This window comes from Mus pahari, chromosome 11 (genome assembly GCF_900095145.1).
Source record: "Mus pahari chromosome 11, PAHARI_EIJ_v1.1, whole genome shotgun sequence".
NCBI lineage: Eukaryota > Metazoa > Chordata > Mammalia > Rodentia > Muridae > Mus > Mus pahari.
This window is the reverse complement of record NC_034600.1, coordinates 32131352-32137129: the sequence shown is the minus strand read 5'-3', so window position 1 is coordinate 32137129 and position 5778 is coordinate 32131352. Positions and strand designations below refer to the sequence as shown.

The 5778-nt window shown below is 42.4% G+C and overlaps 1 long non-coding RNA gene across 1 annotated transcript in view; it reads right to left on the bottom strand.

The window, feature by feature from the left end:
* Positions 1-655: 655 nt before the first annotated feature.
* Positions 656-5778, bottom strand: part of LOC115064993 — a 17528-nt gene continuing 12405 nt past the window's right edge. Inside the window, exons 3-4 of the long non-coding RNA XR_003844794.1 lie at positions 2984-3114; positions 656-812 (exon numbers count right to left, since the gene is read on the bottom strand). This is a non-coding gene — a long non-coding RNA (uncharacterized LOC115064993). The remainder of the gene's footprint in view (positions 813-2983; positions 3115-5778) is intronic.

Genomic DNA, 5778 nt, shown 5'->3' with positions numbered 1-5778 from the left:
GCTTTAGAGATAAAAAAAAAAACAGTTGGGAAGAATGGGGTGGAAGTGAACAACTTTATGTGACATTCTGGAAGGAGTGAGTTAGTGACACAATTATTAGCCTTGACAACAATTATGAGAAGTCTTACGATGCTCATGGTGCACTTCACGGGGCATCCCACTTAGCTGGAGACGGGGAAGGCTTCTTTGAGACTGTGATACTCTGGCTGAGTTCTGAAGCATCAGGAAGAATTAACTAGTAGAAGAATGGAATAGAGAGAAGTGTGCAGATCCCCCTGCACACTTAGGCTTAGAGCCAAGAGCAGTGATTCTCAACCTTCATAATTCTGTGACCCTTTAAAAGTTCCTCATGTTGTCATGACCCCTGACTATAAAATTATTTTCATAGCTGTAATTTTAGAATGACTATGAGTTGTAATGCAAATATCTGATAGGATGGATATTTGCTATGTGACTCCTATGAAGAGATAGTTAACACCCCTGCCCAAGGGGTCACAACCCACAAGTTGAGAACCACTGGCTTAGAGAACCCATGAAAAAGCATTATTGATGCAATTTAGAGAAGGGAAGAATGGTGGGGCCAGTGAGCACTAGGCTAGCAGGACCCTGGAAACCTTTCTGTATTGTGGAATGTTCTCTTCTGCTCTTCAATAGCAGCCTCATCCAACAGACGCAGCGCTGGCCACAAAGCTTCCTCACCAGGAAGGAGCAATGCAGCTCACACTCACTTCTGCCCAACTCCAAAGTACATGACCTTTTCACAGTTCTTTATCCTTCTGTATTTTCTCTGCTTTTGGGGGGGGGACATTGCCCTGGAAACAGAACAAATAAATCACGCTTGGGCTTTTATAGAGAATCTTTCTATTTAAAAAAAAAAAAAAAAAAACTGAAATAGCTGTGTTTTTATATAAATGGGACAAACAAAAATCATTCCATAGAAAAGATTAAAGAATACTAACCTTTAAAACCACAACTTTATTCTATAAAGGAAAATACTTCCTGAAACTTCCTAATCAGTTCGACACAGACTTCCAAAGGCTTCCTACTTCTGGCCCTTAGTATAGGTCTACCAGGCAGGCAGTCTCACTCATGTGTCTGGTATTTACTGAGGACTTAGATGGCCCTTGCTAGAGATATAAGGAAAAATCACAAGACCTCAACACTCTTAGGGGTTGCTATCTTTACTATAAGAGTATCCGTTCCCAACCAGTGGGTCATAATCCTTTGGGGAGGGGTTGCATATCAGATATTTATATTATGATTCATAACAGTAACAAAATTACAGTTATCTAGTAGCAACAAAAAAATAATATATGGCGGGAGGGTAACCACCACATGAGGAACTGCATTATAGGGTCCCAGTATTAGGAAGGTTGAAAGGCTGGATATTTGATAAGTGACTCCTGTAAAAAGGTAGTTAACACCCTCCCAAAAGGATCCCACCCCACAGGTTGAGGTCCACTGGCTTAGAGAACCAAGGCCTGACATTATTACTGATGTTATGGCATGCTTACAGCTTAGCATGGCTGTCCTAGAGGCCCAATATGTCTGACTGAGACAGACACAGATACTTACACCTAACCATTGGCTTGAAATTGAGGACCCCTGTGGTTGAATGAGGGAAAGGTTGGAAGTAGCAGAGGAGGAAGGTCACCCCATAGGAAGACCAGCAGTCTCAACTAACCTGGACCCTAAGATCCCTCAGACACAAAGACACCAGCCAGGCAGCATACACGAGCTGTTCCGAGGCCCCTGACACATAGACAGCAGAGGACTGCCTGCTCTGGCCTCAGTGGGGAGAAGATGTGCCTAACCCTCCAGAGACTTGAGGCCCCAGGGAGTGGGGAGGCCTGGCAGGGATGTGGGGAACATCCCCTTGGAGACGGGGATAAGGGAGGGGGTGGAGGAGGGATGGGATGAGGAACTGTGGGAGGGAGGACCAGGAGGGGAGTAATGACTGGACTGTAGAAAAATAAAAGTAAAAAAATAAAAATAATAAAATGTTTAAAGAGCCCATGCAAAAGCTATAAAAGAGAGAAAGGGAGCAATGTGCTCGGCCAAATTCAAAGTCACAAATTCTTAAAGACTGAGTAAGAGGAGACTAGAAAGCTCTGGGGACTTAGCTTTGATAATGATACCTAGCAGATAATATCCTTCTGTCCTGCTCTGCCATCATAACAATTTTAAAGATAACCAAACCAAGATCAATAAAAAAATTGCTATATGTAATATTTTTGCAGCTAGGGAATACCATATTGTGAATAAAATTTAAGCGGTGGGCTAGAATGTTCTGGACCATGATCAATGAGTAAAAACTGTATAAATCTTCAAAAAAAAAAAAGTTATGAGTCAGTTCCAAAATCAATAATATATATGAGATTGATCCAATCTTCTTCCAGATGGCCAAAGAAATCTGAGCTGAGTCCTTAATGGAATGGCTAGTATACAGGATGTAAAATGAACAAATTTTAAAAAGCTTCATTAAAATCTTAAAATAAAACAGAAAAAATCCACAGCAGATGGTACGGATAATAGACAGTTAAATGTCTGGCGATGGGAGTGATGATGTTTTCTCACCAGCAATGGAGACTGGGAGAGAGGCAAGGGGATGAATTATAGGAACTATGGTATTGGGTTTTGCAAATGAAAGAAGAAGAAAAAAAAAAGATTTATCTCGACAGTACCACGGGTAAACCTGGATCCTTATCAAAGCATTCGGCAGGATGTTAAAATTAAGATGGCACCTTAGCAGGCTTCCCTGAGACCAAGGAGATGTAGAAGGGAAAGGCACGTCTAAAGTCTCAATCTCCTCCAGGAATCCCTAAAGGCAGTCCATAGTGTGCTCGAATGATCCCTACCTATGCCCCTGAAGGTCCAAACACCTGCCCACTAAAGTGAGACTCCCAACTGATTCCACACGCGGCTAGGGGAGGTGGCTGATTGGGGAGCCCTTGCTAACTTCTAACGTGAGTATATAGCTTACGTGAGTATATTGCTCATCAAAAGCACTTTGTTGTTCACGCATGCTCGGCGAATGGGCACGTCTCATCCCCTAGCCTCCTTCCTTGGTGAGGAATGATTTCCTTGCCCATAGAGCCATACCGCTTGCTGGAACTTGACAAAAGAGAACAAGAAATTGAATCTACCACAGTACAATTAAAGGCATCTTCCCAAAACCTCCACCAAGCTAACAACCAAAATACCTAGATGTGCAGTGAGTTGAGCACTAAACCTAAGACCTTTCCAAAAAAAAAAAAAAGCGCCAAGATGCACGACACCATGCAAACTTGATTATAATGGAAAACATATTCATCAGCACAACACCTAGTGTCAGCTACACATATCTTACCACCGTTAATAAAATAGAAATCCTTCCTCATTTCTGGTCTTCCAATTTTAGGACCCTTGATTTGATCTGTCAGTTGTTTTAATCTTAAGATGGCTGAGTGAGGCAAAAAGGGATTAATTCTGATAGAAATAAATATTAAGGATAGAATTTTACTACCCTCTGAATTTGTTCCTCATGTCCACCGGTAAAACACTTTGTCAGTCCATAAAACACTTATTTTCTCTAAGCATTAGTAAAACCAAGAGGAAATATGGTGTTGTTTGGTTGGTGTTACGTGGCCCTGGCTCCAATTCCAACCACACTGTGTCACCTTAAAACAGATGCTCTTCCCTGCTGAGCATGTTGAGAGACACTACACAAAGGTCCCAGATCAGTATCTGTAGCATATTATGTGGACATACCATATATTGATACCTTGCTTCATTTCTTTCTGCTAACGCAGTGGTTCTCAAGCTATGAGTGACAAGTGCTTTGGGGGTTGAATGATCCTTTTACAGCAATCACATATCAGATATCCAGCATATCAGATAGTTACATTATGATTCATAACAATAGCAAAATTACAGTTATAGCGTATCAACAAGATAATTTTATGGTTTGGGGTCACCACAACCTGAGGAATTATACTAAGGAGTCCCAGCATTAAGAAGGATGAGAACCACTGCTCTAAAGTTGTGCCAACTGGAGAGTTGGTTCAGCAGTGAAAAGCACTAGCTGTTCTTCCAGAGGACTGGAGTTCAATTCCCAGGAAGCACGGCAGCTTTCAACCGTTCATAACTTCAGTTATGCAATACTCAACACCTTCTTTGGCCTTAGAAAGCACTAGGCAAGTATACGGTACACACATACACACACACACACACACACACACACACACACACGCACGCACGCACACACACAAGCCAAACACACATAAAAATCTTAAAGAATAAATATTCAAGGAAAAAAAAAGCATCAGTGCTTTTTAAGAGGTACGCTAGCGAATGATTGAATCTGAGCTGTCAAGGAAATGCGAACGAGGAAAACCCTGGAGAGTCAGACCTAGTTGGTAAGAGTTAGGGGTCGTTCTGAGGAAGAAAAGACAGAAGATCAGCCTCTCGGTACTGATCAGGATGGACCATTGAGGTAGACAATGACCTAGGGTGAACTGGCAAAATCACAGAGAAAGCGCTTGTGTGGCATGCCTGGCCTGTGCTGGGTAGAGCGGACCAAGGTACTTTTCTCAGTAGTGCTGACCACATTGTGCACCTTCGATCTCTTAGCTCTCAGTCTTATTCTCTATACTCCCTCTGTCCACTCTGTGTCTTGGGGGACTGGATCTCTTGCATACAAGTAACTCCATGTATAATTAGGCTATGGGAGGCTAGGAAGCTTGACCGAGGTGGGATGAAGGGAGAGGCTAGGTCGTCCATCCTCTTTCTCTTTGCCCCAGTGGCATCCCATAGGACTACTTCTGCAGCTCCCCAATTTCAAAAGCAACCAGCTCCTCTGAGCTCTCCCAGCCCTGCTCTCCCTGGTGCCCTAGCTGTAGCTTCATCATCACTACCTCCACATGTGGTATGCCTGTCCCAAGACTGAAGCAACTGTCAGCCATTGCTAAACTCTGAGACGCTTCTCATCCCCTCTTCGGTATCTCAACTATAACTCTAAAGGCACAATCAGTTCTATGGAGCAGTACATCTGTTGTAAGACTGAACTGTTTTGTTTCCTCACTAACCGCTAGCTGACACAACATCTAATCAAAGCCAATCCATGATCATTTTTATAATCATGTATGATTCCATACTTTAGAAAACATATAAACTCAAGCTACATCATGATCAATCTCCCGGTAAAGAGAAAGAAAAAAAAATCCAGTACAGAGTTCTCCAGAAAAATATATCATAGATCTGCTAATACAGGGTAATTACTCATTTGTAAACATAGCATGCATTTAATTCAGCATTTGCAAGGATGATGTAGAAAGGCAAATGACGAATGCAGAAATTAATTCTCCAGGTATAATTTGAAATGTATTCCCCAAATATCCAAAAGAATGAGGGAATAAAAATCTGGCAATTACAGAATGGGGATAGGAAATGATATTGAAAATCATAATTGTGCACAGCTAGATCAAAGCAGAAAGTCCAGACAGTGCCCAGGAAGCACAGAGTTGGAAAGGTAAGAGGAACTCATCGGAACCACAGATGCTCCTGGGGTGGGGAAGGGAATAATAGATGAAAAAAGTGAAGGGGACCCAGGAGTGACTGGCGCAGAACTTAGTGCAACTTAGACATCATTCTCTAAGTACCAGCTTGGATGCAGCCGTAAAGGGTGAAGGAAGAAACCATCTGATTGCTACGATCATTAAGTGTCCTTCCTCCGCACTGCTGTTATTTGAGATGATGTCTTTCTCTCTCTCTCTCTCTCTCTCTCTCTCTCTCTCTCTC